The sequence below is a fragment of the Lissotriton vulgaris genome, chromosome 10 (assembly GCF_964263255.1).
Source record: "Lissotriton vulgaris chromosome 10, aLisVul1.2, whole genome shotgun sequence".
In the NCBI taxonomy this organism is placed as follows: Eukaryota; Metazoa; Chordata; class Amphibia; order Caudata; family Salamandridae; genus Lissotriton; species Lissotriton vulgaris.
The window spans coordinates 934837337-934852639 of NC_141698.1; positions in this window are offsets into that span (position 1 = coordinate 934837337).

Genomic DNA, 15303 nt, shown 5'->3' on the forward strand with positions numbered 1-15303 from the left:
TTTCCCAATTATGACCCATGACAATATAGATCTTTACCAAGACTTTATCATCAAGGATTTGAAAAAACTGTACACAGCCACAAATAAAAAACACGCTGTTTTGAGCAGACAAAACCAACGCTACAACAGCCTTATAAAGAAACTCAAGGCTGATAAGAACATTATTGTGAAACAGGCGGACAAAGGGGGAAACATCGTCTTGTGGCATCGGGACGACTATATAAAAGAAGCAGAATCACAGCTTAGCGACCCGGACTGCTACAGAAAGAGCAACCTCATTGTAATTAAAGCTGCCTGGTCTGAATTGAATTCCAAACTTGTGGCCTGGAAGAGTGCAGGTTTAATTTCAAATGATGAATTTAAATTCCTCAAAAAGGATTGTCCTGTTATACCAACACTTTATTTGTTGCCAAAGGTCCATAAGAATCTATCTTCACCACCAGGCAGACCAATACTTTCGGCAATAAACAGCGCCACTGAAAACATTTCCAAATACATAGACTTCTTTCTAAAGGAATGGGTACTAACATTACCATCTTATGTAAAAGACACCACAGACTTCATTTGCAAGCTCAATAACCTGGTGTGGAAAGATGATTATATTTTAATGACTCTGGATGTCACTGCCTTATATACCTCCATTAGACATCGGGATGGAATTAAGGCAGCTGAATATTACCTGTCTAAACGATCGGATCTATGTTCTAATCATAATCGTATGCTTTTGGACATGCTAAAACTGTGTTTAGAACAGAACTATTTCCTTTTCAATGGGCAGGCGTACCAACAGCTGAGAGGGGTCGCTATGGGGGCCTGCTTCTCCCCAAGATTTGCGTGCCTTCATATGGGGCTTTGGGAGGAGCGGGTCCTCATGGGCACATATGGTGACATCATGAATTTACAGGTGCCACTGTATTTAAGATACATCGATGACCTCTTTGTTGTTTGGAAAGGTGGGAAATCAGATGCTGAGCAATTTGTGGAACAATTGAATAACAACTCATATAATCTGCAATTTACTTCTCACGTAGATGAAACCACTGTAAATTTTCTAGATGTCCAAGTCTACATTGAAAATCACCAACTACAAACCAGGTTACACAGAAAAGACACAGCTGGCAATACAGTGCTCCACGCCACCAGACAGCATCCCCGTCACCTAATCAATAGCATCCCCTATGGGGAGATGCTAAGAATGAGAAGGATTTGTAGCACGGAGGCTGACTTTAAAGCATCACAACAAGAGTGTAGGAAACGTTTTCTGGAAAGGGGCTACAACGATAGAACTCTTGAGGTAGCCATAAGAAAAACCAATTCCATCACTAGAGAGGCGGCATTAACACCTAAGAGCAAAGACCCTATAGATAATCTGAATAACATGCATGTTAATTCTAGGGTTATAGTTCCCTTTTGCCAACAGCATTCCGTAATTAAAAAGATTTTCCTAAAAAATTGGAATCTGATAAGGGGAGATCCCATAATTGGCAGCGATGTCTCACCCAGACCTGAGATCACTTTCCACAAATCCCCTCCAATGGAGAATGCATTAACTAGCAACACTCTAGAAGCTGTAATATCAGGGACATGGGAAGCCTTGAGCACGGGTTTCAGGAAATGCGCTTTCTGTAAAGCGTGCAAATTTGGAGTAAAAAAAACCCATTACATCAGTCCCTTTAGAGAACATCCGATTCCAATTACGAAAAGACTGACATGCAAGATGGAGTTCGTGGTTTATGTGCTACAATGCCCGTGTGGCTTGAGCTATGTGGGCAGCACTCGACCGGTAGCACATAAACGCATTCTCCAGCATATTAGAGCTATAGTCAGCCAGGATCAAGCATACCCTGTGGCACGCCACTTTGAGGCAATGCATAACAGTGACCCCAGTGATCTGCAATACTATCTAGTGGACATGGTCATGCCACTCAAACGGGGGGGAGATAGAGAGGGCAAACTGCGTCTCCTTGAGACAAGATACATTCTTGAAATGAACAGTAAGAGTCCAACTGGACTGAACGATCGTGAGGACCTCTACACCTGTCTCAAGGATCTATAATGCCCATTTTCCATCCTCAAGATTCCATCTCCCCATGCATACACCAGTATAGCGAGGTGTACCCCTGACTTGATCCGGTACTTTTAAGACAATAGGACCTCCTCAATCATTCCCAGTGGTAGGAGGTTTTCTCCACTTATTCATATGTAACTGTATGATTGGTATCTCAGTACATCTAATTACCATTCACATTTAAGTGGAATTTCCCCTTTGGGCACCCTATCACTTCCTCCGCTTTTTTTCTGTGAAACAATTATTTTCTTTTTACAATCTGTTTAATTATTAGGCAACACAAACACTTTATATAGGTTTTTATATATTTTTGAATTCACAGCTGCCTGCAAGGATCTTACACATCACTCAAAAGTGCAGTGCTTCTTGATATTTTTTCAGTATGTAGCGGCATAAAGTTTTCCTTCGATGAAGTCACTTTTATCCAACATTAATTGTAACACTTTATTGATTTATAAGTCTAGATTAACACATGAATGCACGTGCATTTAGAGGTTCTATATGAAATGTGGAATCAGACTCATGTGGAAATATGTAAATATTGATTTAGTGTATATAGATGAATTGGAAAAAATTCATATATTTTTATATTTTTTTAGCACATTGTCTTGTACATAAGATTGTATATATGTAGTATAACATTTCTATATGGATATATATATATTTTTGATAAATTTGGTTAAATTGTTTTCAATGAACTTTTTTGGATATGAAGTGTTTCGATTGATGAATCAAGTATTACTAAAATACTCTGAAATGTAGCTTATGCCGTCAAACACCATTGAGCTTAATTTGAATATGTCGGGCACTGGCCCTCAATTTTGTATTCTCAATCTTTTACTACTGCCGTTTTTTGTACTAGTCTGACGGCATTTGAGAAATATGTTAATGCACATACCACTTTAAGCGCAATGCCGCTCCCATCTTTTTGTGTATTTAGGACCCTTGTTTGTTTCAACCAACGTCATGTGATCAAGCTTTGTTTGAGAGGTGAAACGCGTTATGGCGGATGGCTGGTGTGATTACTAAATAAATCACAGAGAAATTGGCACAAAATCTGGGCTCACTCTCGTTATTCTTGGACAACCTGTGGAAAGAATGGCGTTTTCTTCATCTAATTGTACCAAGGAGCGTTCGTGGTACGAGTGAAAGCCCCTCCCCGAGCTTTGGGCGTGGAGCAGCAGGAAGCTGGAATCCCGTAACCCGGAATTGGAATCTTTACTCCGGTAGGAGGAAGCTGCCCGAGCCCCTGCGAGAGAGCACACGTATCTATCCAGGCAAAACGAGTCGCGGCGGACCTGGCGAAGTGCAGAGGGAACTGTCGACAGCCGAGCCCAGGTAGGACAGCTGTCCAAATTCGCAGTGGGGAGTGTGCCAAGCGGAAAGCGCTAAGAACTGTCAAAAAGCGCTTTATCCGTTTGTTTTCTTCGGTGTTAGATCACTAATACACCACAACTAGCCAGCATGTTGGCCGACGTGTTGAAACGCATGGAGGAGGATGCGGGCCACATGTTTGTGGAAAACCCAGAGGGTTCGACAACGTTTACAACTACCACTGGGGGTGCCGTGGGAGGTACCGACAGTCCCAACATCAAAGAGACATTTCGAAAATTGGAGCGACTGATGAAACGAGAACAGTCGAAGTGGTGGGAGCATACTTCCCTCACTAAATACCTCGATGTCAAGCGCGTTCCGCGGGGTTTGAGAAGCACTCTAGCCCCGAGCTATGAGAACCCGGACCCAGCGATGTTGGCCGAATGGGCGTATACAAACCTGGAATATTCCGCTCGCTTAATGGCAATACTGGCAAAGTACGCTGACAGCGACAGAAAGAAACTACAAATGGAAATCGAAACAGTGGAGGCTGAGTTAACAACAATGGGTGTAACGGAGCAAACCACAAAATTACGAGAGGAAATGATGATAAGGCTGGCTAAGGAAGAGGAAATAATTAAAAAAAGAAAGGCCTTCAAGTTTGAAAGAGACAGGCTGGATTACCTACACGGCCAGATTTTTACCTTTGCTCGCCGCTTTGATACCATAAAAGCACAAGTGGGCAAAAACAACCCTAAAACAAGGCAAGAGGCAACAGCATCTGCCTCATCCACTGATCTAAGTTCAGCGGCGGAGAGCGATTCTGACAATGAGCAAAGGAGGAGAAAAAACTTACAAGAGGGGTTTACCAAATTATCGCCGGCACAAGAGGTAAATTGCCTCTGCGAGAGCCGTCGAGACACTCTAAGATCCAAATCGAAAGCAAACCCCCAACAAAACGCCAGAGGGCAAACTTCAAACGCCTCCAAGCCGGAAATGTAACGAGAGGAAACTCGGCTGGAGGAAAGAGAGGCAATCAGGGAAAGGGGGGAAACTGGAACAGGTTTCAAACCCAACCATCGACGTCAGCACAACAATTGTAAATGTGACAGACATCACCCTAAGTGATAAAGAGAAACAAATCCTAAGCTTGGGTCTGTCTTACTGCCACCCCAGCAATATGAACTATGCAAATATCAGAATGGACACTTTCCGCTTCATTAGAAAACTTAAACTGAGCAAATACCATTGTACACATCGGTACAAAGAACGTGACACCTCGGTGGCAGCCAGCCCCACACTATTCTCAGTTGAAGCGGACACAACATTCAATGAGTTATGGAATTTGCAGCAAGAGGGGCTTTCGAACACACAATCCCAGCAAACTGACAGGGATGGAATTGGCATCCCAATATCCACGCCTTTCAAAAAGAAGTCAACCTTTTTCCCAATTATGACCCATGACAATATAGATCTTTACCAAGACTTTATCATCAAGGATTTGAAAAAACTGTACACAGCCACAAATAAAAAACACGCTGTTTTGAGCAGACAAAACCAACGCTACAACAGCCTTATAAAGAAACTCAAGGCTGATAAGAACATTATTGTGAAACAGGCGGACAAAGGGGGAAACATCGTCTTGTGGCATCGGGACGACTATATAAAAGAAGCAGAATCACAGCTTAGCGACCCGGACTGCTACAGAAAGAGCAACCTCATTGTAATTAAAGCTGCCTGGTCTGAATTGAATTCCAAACTTGTGGCCTGGAAGAGTGCAGGTTTAATTGCAAATGATGAATTTAAATTCCTCAAAAAGGATTGTCCTGTTATACCAACACTTTATTTGTTGCCAAAGGTCCATAAGAATCTATCTTCACCACCAAGCAGACCAATACTTTCGGCAATAAACAGCGCCACTGAAAACATTTCCAAATACATAGACTTCTTTCTAAAGGAATGGGTACTAACATTACCATCTTATGTAAAAGACACCACAGACTTCATTTGCAAGCTCAATAACCTGGTGTGGAAAGATGATTATATTTTAATGACTCTGGATGTCACTGCCTTATATACCTCCATTAGACATCGGGATGGAATTAAGGCAGCTGAATATTACCTGTCTAAACGATCGGATCTATGTTCTAATCATAATCGTATGCTTTTGGACATTCTAAAACTGTGTTTAGAACAGAACTATTTCCTTTTCAATGGGCAGGCGTACCAACAGCTGAGAGGGGTCGCTATGGGGGCCTGCTTCTCCCCAAGCTTTGCGTGCCTTCATATGGGGCTTTGGGAGGAGCGGGTCCTCATGGGCACATATGGTGACATCATGAATTTACAGGTGCCACTGTATTTAAGATACATCGATGACCTCTTTGTTGTTTGGAAAGGTGGGAAATCAGATGCTGAGCAATTTGTGGAACAATTGAATGTCAACTCATATAATCTGCAATTTACTTCTCACGTAGATGAAACCACTGTAAATTTTCTAGATGTCCAAGTCTACATTGAAAATCACCAACTACAAACCAGGTTACACAGAAAAGACACAGCTGGCAATACAGTGCTCCACGGCACCAGTCACCATCCCCGTCACCTAATCAATAGCATCCCCTATGGGGAGATGCTAGGAATGAGAAGGATTTGTAGCACGGAGGCTGTCTTTAAAGCATCACAACAAGAGTGTAGGAAACGTTTTCTGGAAAGGGGCTACAACGATAGAACTCTTGAGGTAGCCATAAGAAAAACTAATTCCATCACTAGAGAGGCGGCATTCACACCTAAGAGCAAAGACCCTATAGATAATCTGAATAACATGCATGTTAATTCTAGGGTTATAGTTCCCTTTTGCCAACAGCATTCCGTAATTAAAAAGATTTTCCTAAAAAATTGGAATCTGATAAGGGGAGATCCCATAATTGGCAGCGATGTCTCACCCAGACCTGAGATCACTTTCCGCAAATCCCCTTCAATGGAGAATGCATTAACTAGCAACACTCTAGAAGCTGTAATATCAGGGACATGGGAAGCCTTGAGCACGGGTTTCAGGAAATGCGCTTTCTGTAAAGCGTGCAAATTTGGAATAAACAAAACCCATTACATCAGTCCCTTTAGAGAACATCCTTCAATTACGAAAAGACTGGCATGCAAGATGGAGTTCGTGGTTTATGTGCTACAATGCCCGTGTGGCTTGAGCTATGTGGGCAGCACTCGACCGGAAGCACATAAACGCATTCTCCAGCATATTAGAGCTATAGTCAGCAAGGATCAAGCATACCCTGTGGCACGCCACTTTGAGGCAATGCATAACAGTGACCCCAGTGATTTGCAATACTATCTATTGGACATGGTCATGCCACTCAAACGGGGGGGGAGATAAAGAGGGCAAACTGCGTCTCCTTGAGACAAGATACATTCTTGAAATGAACAGTAAGAGTCCAACTGGACTGAACGATCGAGAGGACCTCTACACATGTCTCAAGGATCTATAATGCCCATTTTCCATCCTCAAGATTCCATCTCCCCATGCATACACCAGTATAGCGAGGTGTACCCCTGACTTGATCCGGTACTTTTAAGACAATAGGACCTCCTCAATCATTCCCAGTGGTAGGAGGTTTTCTCCACTTATTCATATGTAACTGTATAATTGGTATCTCAGTACATCTAATTACCATTCACATTTAAGTGGAATTTCCCCTTTGGGCACCCTATCACTTCCTCCGCTTTTTTTCTGTGAAACAATTATTTTCTTTTTACAATCTGTTTAATTATTAGGCAACACGAGCACTTTATATAGGTTTTTATATATTTTTGAATTCACAGCTGCCTGCAAGGATCTTACACATCACTCAAAAGTGCAGTGCTTATTGATATTTTTTCAGTATGTAGCGGCATAAAGTTTTCCTTCGATGAAGTCACTTTTATCCAACATTAATTGTAAAACTTTATTGATTTATAAGTCTAGATTAACACATGAATGCACGTGCATTTAGAGGTTCTATATGAAATGTGGAATCAGATTCATGTGGAAATATGTAAATATTGATTTAGTGTATATAGATGAATTGGAAACAATATATATATTTTTATATTTTTTTAGCACATCGTCTTGTACATAAGATTGTATATATGTAGTATAACATTTCTATATGGATATATATATATTTTTGATAAATTTGGTTAAATTGTTTTCAATGAACTTTTTTGGATATGATGTGTTTCGATTGATGAATCAAGTATTACTAAAATACTCTGAAATGTAGCTTATGGCGTCAAACACCATTGAGCTTAATTTGAATATGTCGGGCACTGGCCCTCAATTTTGTATTCTCAATCTTTTACTACTGCCGTTTTTTGTACTAGTCTGACGGCATTTGAGAAATATGTTAATGCACATACCACTTTAAGCGCAATGCCGCTCCCATCTTTTTGTGTATTTAAGACCCTTGTTTGTTTCAACCAACGTCATGTGATCAAGCCTCGTTTGAGAGGTGAAACGCGTTATGGCGGATGGCTGGTGTGATTACTAAATAAATCACAGAGAAATTGGCACAAAATCTGGGCTCACTCTCGTTATTCTTGGACAACCTGTGGAAAGAATGGCGTTTTCTTCAGTGCCTGCTGTGGAGAGATCCCATGCCAGGTGAGTCTATTGCCAACATTCGTTTGTTGAAGCACCAGAGAGGAAAACGGCCTTGCATCAAGAATTGTAGTCCATACTGCCAACGCGTTTCGTGTCAATCACTTTTTCATGGGCAATGGAGATTGTGTGCAAAGTACGGCAGTTTTTCGGCACCTTTTTGTTCACACACTCCGCCTCCGTGGGCGTGGCCACTCTGTGACATGATGGTAGTGCCGCTATTCTACTCGAGTGAGTTGCTGTGTCCTTGCCGGTATAATCAAAATATATATATATATATATATATGTATATATATATATATATATATATATATATATATATATACACACATACACATACAAATACACATACGAAATCGCTTGCTTATTATTAAATATTCTTGCAGAGTTTTACAAAATTATTAGTTTGTCTACAATCGTAAGTACAAAAGGAATATATGTGCACTTTGTTCTAAAATAGATTTCCTAATTTCTGATAGCTTAATGTTTTCAAAGTTGTCAACACTTTTCAAAAGCACAGTTCATTCTACAATTCTGCCCCAGTGGCTGGCCCATTTATATCAAATTACCTAATTGGAGAAAATAAAACAAACGATTGTTAGACTATTACATTTTCCAATAGATGTAACTCTTTGTAAACAGTTAGTCTTTTAGTGCGAAATTGTTAGAAGGTGGTTCTGACACTAGGGCCGCCTGGATTTTTCGCTTTTTGAGCACCTGCTTTCAGGTAGATTTATTTGCCACCAAATACAGCACTGCAAAATGTTCACGCTGCCTTTCCTCTCAGCCCCAGGCAGACCGGTTTTGGCGTTGTGCCTTCATCAATGCCGGATATGCTGAAAAAGGTGGAGTTCACAAAGACATTCGTGGGCAGGTTAAATCCGCTGGGTGAGTCTTATCATTGGACCAAAAGATGACATCACAGGGGGAGGACTTAGAGTGTTTTCCCCTCCCAAGGCCCAAGATGACTCGCAGTGTGCCTCCCACACACTTAAAGGAACCGAAGACGTCCGATTAGTGAGCCAGGTACAGTGACCCCTCACAAACACACAGTTGTGCCCTGACACAGTCAGCTCTCAGCATGTCCCGTTCCTTTTTTGATAATGTGTGGAACATGGCGAATTACATCCCCCAAAAACAACTCCTCAACAGACCAACTGTCGCTCTTTCCCCAAATGCCCACACAGAAGTCCAGGCTGGGGGGGCGCCGCATTTGTGCATGCACACAATCCACACAGTTTGTCGGCAAATGCGGAGCACCAAACCAAGAGGCGTGCCAGTAAAGCGGGCCGACCCGCCACCACTAATCTCTACTCCAATCCCGCTTTTGTGAAAAACGGGTCTGACACATGCTGAAGTTGCTTTCAGGTAGATTTATTTGCCACCAAATTCAGCACTGCAAAATGTTCACGCTGCCTTTCCTCTCAGCCCCAGGCAGACCGGTTTCGGCGTTGTGCCTTCATCAATGCCGGATATGCTGAAAAAGGTGGAGTTCACAAAGACATTCGTGGGCAGGTTATATCCGCCAGGTGAGTCTTATCATTGGACCAAAAGATAACATCACAGGGGGAGGACTTAGAGTGTTTTCCCCTCCCAAGGCCCAAGATGACTCGCAGTGTGCCTCCCACACACTTAAAGGAACCGAAGACGTCCGATTAGTGAGCCAGGTACAGTGACCCCTCACAAACACACAGTTGTGCCCTGACACAGTCAGCTCTCAGCATGTCCCGTTCCTTTTTTGATAATGTGTGGAACATGGCGAATTACATCCCCCAAAAACAACTCCTCAACAGACCAGCTGTCGCTCTTTCTCCAAATGCCCACACAGAAGTCCAGGCTGGGGGGGCGCCGCATTTGTGCATGCACGCAATCCACACAGTTTGTCGGCAAATGCGGAGCACCAAACCAAGAGGCGTGCCAGTAAAGCGGGGCGGACCCGCCACCACTAATCTCTACTCCAATCCCGCTTTTGTGAAAAACAGGTCTGACACATGCTGAAGCTGCTTTCAGGTAGATTTATTTGCCACCAAATACAGCACTGCAAAATGTTCACGCTGCCTTTCCTCTCAGCCCCAGGCAGACCGGTTTCGGCGTTGTGCCTTCATCAATGCCGGATATGCTGAAAAAGGTGGAGTTCACAAAGACATTCGTGGGCAGGTTAAATCCGCCAGGTGAGTCTTATCATTGGACCAAAAGATGACATCACAGGGGGAGGACTTAGAGTGTTTTCCCCTCCCAAGGCCCAAGATGACTCATAGTGTGCCTCCCACACACTTAAAGGAACCGAAGACGTCCGATTAGTGAGCCAGGTACAGTGACCCCTCACAAACACGCAGTTGTGCCCTGACACAGTCAGCTCTCAGCATATCCCGTTCCTTTTTTGATAATGTGTGGAACATGGTGAATTACATCCCCCGAAAACAACTCCTCAACAGACCAGCTGTCGCTCTTTCCCCAAATGCCCACACAGAAGTCCAGGCTGGGGGGGCGCCGCATTTGTGCAGTGCATGCACACAATCCACACAGTTTGTCGGCAAATGTGGAGCACCAAACCAAGAGGCGTGCCAGTAAAGGGCGGCCGACCCGCCACCACTAATCTCTCCTCCAATCCCACTTTTGTGAAAAACGGGTCTGACACATGCTGAAGTTGCTTTCAGGAAGATTTATTTGCCACCAAATACAGCACTGCAAAATGTTCATGCTGCCTTTCCTCTCAGCCCCAGGCAGACCTGTTTCGGCATTGTGCCTTCATCAATGCCGGATATGCTGAAAAAGGTGGAGTTCACAAAGACATTCGCAGGCAGGTTAAATCCTATATATATATTACTGCTCCACGCTTGGTGTTGTCGTGCGAGCAGCACTCAAGGAGAGGTGAAGAGCTCCAAGCCTCAGCTCCACTAAACAGGTAAAAAGGCTCCAGCCGGCTGTTCCCTTTTCACAGTCCTGCTACCATCGTAGCCTTACGCGTTTTGAATACTTTCTTCATCAGAGGCTGATGGTGAAGGAAAGCAATGTGCAGTATCCAACCACAGTCCCTATTCTAGCTGGGTAGCACTCCCTCTGATGAGCTGCTCGTGATGAGGCTGCACAGTGCTTTGTGGGAGTTGTAGTCGGAAAAAATTATTATTTGCATCCATTTCTTTCTCGTTGCATCTTTATATACTGTGCATATTTAAAGCTCATGGATTGAGCCCCAGTCAGCGTGAGTCTTCTAAATCCAGCACCTCTGCTCCATATCAGAGGCTCTTGGCTTGCCCCTGTGGCCCCCTGCTTCAGAGGGTGGTGCACCTCGGCAGCACAACCGCCGCCCTGTATTAATGCTCCAAGCTTAGTGTCGTCGTGTGAGGAGCACTCAAGGAGAGGTGAAGAGCTCCAAACCTCAGTTCCACTAAACAGGTAAAAAGTTATATATATTTTATATAGTAGGCAATGTTATCCTATGGAAGGAAATTCAAGTTACTGGTAAGTACAGTTAAATTTACTTTTCAGGAATAGTAGTAAACTGAAAGATGCAGCACTGATGTATCTCCTGATAACAGGTGAGTAAATTGGAATTCGTAGTTCGACTGATTTTTGAGGAATTTTTTTAAGTGCCAAAACTCCACACTCAGAAAAATTTCCAAGTGAAACCAGTCAATGTGGAAATTCAAGTTACTGTAACTACGATTAGAATTACTTTACAGGATCAGTAGTGGGCTGAAAGATGCAGCACTGAGGTCTCTCCTGATAGCAGGTGAGTAAATCAGAATTCGTAGTTCGGCTGATTTTAGAGGAATTTTTTAAAGTTCCAAAACTCCACACTTAAAAAAATTTCCAAGTGAAACCAGTCAATGTTAGCCTATGGAAGGAAATTCAAGTTACTGTAAGTATGGTTAGAATTACTTTTCAGGATCAGTAGTGCGCTCAAAGATGCAGCACTGACGTTTCTTGTGATAACAGGTGAGTAAATCGGAATTCGTAGTTCGGCTGATTTTACAGGAATATTTTGCTCAACAGTGAAGGAAGGGGGCGGGCCTGAGGTAACATGCGTGCAAACATGCCCTGTGGCGCGTTTTAGATTGGGGAATAAATTCCTCTTCAATCCTGAGGTCCCCTGTGAGCCAACTAGCCCACCAGGTACCTCCAGTATGCGCCAGGCAGCTTTTTTGAAGAGAGGTGTTCAGAGGGCACGCCCCCTTTTTACAACCATCTGCAACACAGCTCTGTGGCGCTTACTGGAGATACCTGTTGGACTAGTTGCCCCCTAGGGGACCTCTGGATTGAAGAGGAATTAATTCCCCAACTTAAAATGTGCCCCAGGGGGGGCGTGGCCAAGACAGCAATGTGAGCGGACGTGCCCGGGCGAGCTCTGTCGCCCCGTTGCCTGCATTAGCTTCTTAAAGCGATATTCGGGGGCTACCAAAAGGGGTACCTCCACAGCTGCTGGTGCCTGGAACACAGGGTGGCCACCGGAGAGGCGGACCCGGCGAGGGAGGCCGGGGGGTGCAGATCGGAGGGCCTGGACGTCTTGCCGCCGGAGGACCCGCCCGCCATCTCGGTCCTGTGACTGGGGACCGGCGCCTGGGTGATTGCGCCTCCGCGGGTACTCCATCCCCTAACGGCGATTGGTAGTCGTGGACTGTGCTGCCTCGCTTCATGCGGTGCCCTCCGGTTGCCAGATTTGAGCCCGTGGATGCCTGAAAGCCACCACCCCGCCGATTTCCTGCTGAGCACGCTCAGGCATTGTCCGGGACCTAAGATGGCGTCGCCCTGTCACCGCGACCTAGCCTGACGCCGAAGGCTGCACCTAGCCCCCCACGCCAGCGAGAGCCTCCTGCGAGACTGCGAGGAGGAAAGAGTCACCCAACCAACGCCTCCGCTTGTTACTGAGGTGAGAGTACCTGGAGCAAGCTGTCGCTGCGGGCCAGAGTCAGCCCGATTTGCCTGACCCCAAGATGGCGGCGGCCCCTGAGACCCGCGGTTGTCTGCAGTGCTGCAACTAGCACACCAAGCACAGCATTTGAGACGTCCCCCCGGCCCACCCTGCAAGAGGAGGGAAGCCCTTCGGTCCTGTTCAGGCGGCCCAGTCGGAAGTGACCAGGGATCGGCAGGAGCCGAGGCCGGTGTGCCCAACGAAATTTCCCATGCCAGAGCTTTTCCGCCCCCTGTCTGCGGACTGGAGCGCCACTGCCACCCGGCGCTGCTGGACTGCGGCGGGGACTGCTGCGCACACCGCCTGCCGTCTTGAGCCTTCTGGACCGGACCCTGCCCGCCATCTTGACTCCTCCGGCTGCTGCGCCCACTGGCATCTACATCCCCGGGGCCGGGCCGGCTGAACTGGAGCGAGAGAACAGAGCTACGGCAGGCGCGTGAGTACCCCTGCGCTGACTGTGGGGCTCCGGGGTGACCAGCGCCACTCCTGGGCGGCGACGCCATTTCCCGGGGGACGAGAGGAGTGACACCCGGAGCTCGAGGGGGGGCCGGCCTGTGCGGCGTGTTCCCCGCGCGCGAGTGGCAACAAAAGGACCCAGGCCTGAACCCCGCCTTGCGGACAGAGCGAGTTTGCATGTGGGGAAGTGCTTGAGAGGGGAGTGGAAGACTGGTGGCGCTCCGCACTATCCCCACACCCCGGCAACGCCATCGAGGAACCGTGCCTGCGACGAGGGACACACACCACTGACGCTGCACTCTAGGTGGACGATGACCCGAGGAAGGGGGGGGCAAGGCGGACCCAGCGACGGAGTCCAAGGGCACGTCGGTGGTTGCCATGTGGGGCAAAGCAGGGGTGTCGGCCCCGAATGAAGAAACGCCGCCGCCCGTCACTGACTCTCCCCCGGTGACCCAGGCCTTCATGTCCTCTTTCATGGCGGACTTGAAATCAGAGATAGGCTCCTTGCGGTCGGAGGTGCATACATGCGTCAAAGAAATGCGCAAAGAAGTCACAGAACTGGGAGACAGGGTCGATGGACTTGAAAAAATTGTCGACACGCGCACTGAAGATATCGAGCAGTTGTGGCAGAGGGTGGCGGCCCTGGAGGAGCAAAACATCGAGCTCCAGGTCAAACAGGAGGACCTTGAGAATAGGGGGCGCCGCAACAACCTCCGAATCCGCTGCGTACCACTCGGGAAAGAAGGGACTGACATCATGGCCTACACGGCTCAACTCCTGCACGAGGTGTGAGGCGGCGAAGGGGCCTCCCTACCACTTCTGGACCGCGCACATCGAGTCTTCAGCGCGGGAGGCAAGACGGGCCTTCTCCCGGATATAATAACCCGAGTACACTACTTCACGGAGAAGGAGGCCATACTGAAAGCAGCAAGGGACAAACAGGACCTACAATTCGGAGAGCACAAGATTCAACTCTTCCAAGATCTGGCACCCAACACGCTGCATAAAAGGAGAGTCTTCCGCCCTGTGACAGAAAAACTACGGGCTCTCGACATCCCCTACCAGTGGGGGCACCCCTTCGCCCTGATCTTTCGTTGGGGTGACAAGCGCAGAGTACTCCGCTCCTACAATGAGGCGGCACAGCTGATTGGACTCTCGGAATCCCCCGAACATAGCCCATCCCGCTCCAGGCGCCAGGAGAGACCCCCGGCTCGACCAGACTGGACCACGGTGACCCGGCGTCGCCGGACGACCCCGAAGGAAGACTGCTCCACATCCCAGGCCAAGCAAGACATCATAGACCACATTCGCTCCCTTGAGAGTGACCGCGAGGATCACCCCTCGAAACCTCATACTCCATGACCCCCAATCGGCCAGTTCCCACACTTAGATGACCAACGGTTGCAGAGGGAAATGCCACTGCAAACACCTATGCTGGAATGGAAACCTCCGTGACCGTGCGCCCACTGAAGGGCGATATGACGTCACCTGCACTCCTGCAGCCTGCATGAACTCACGCACCCCGGCAATGCGGGGGAAGCACATGCCTGGCCCTGAGCCCGCCGAATCTCTACAGGGGGGCAACTGAACAATGGATGCGGCTCAGACGGGCCGATGAGAGGTGATTGGGGCCGGACCCGGCAGCCCTGCGACTTGGGTGGGACTTCCACATCGCTGGGGACCAACCTCTTTGTTCTGGCGGACACGACACACCCACCTTTGAGATGAACCTGTACTACCTAGCCCCCGAATTCACACCGGGCAGCGGTGTGGACGAGCTTCGAGTTAATTGAGACCCACACCTTTGGCAATACGCCCCCCAGCTTGTCCCAAAGGAGGTGACATTCCTGAGACCATCCAAACCCTAGGGTAGCGGATGCCCGGAACTTGGGACATTCTACTACG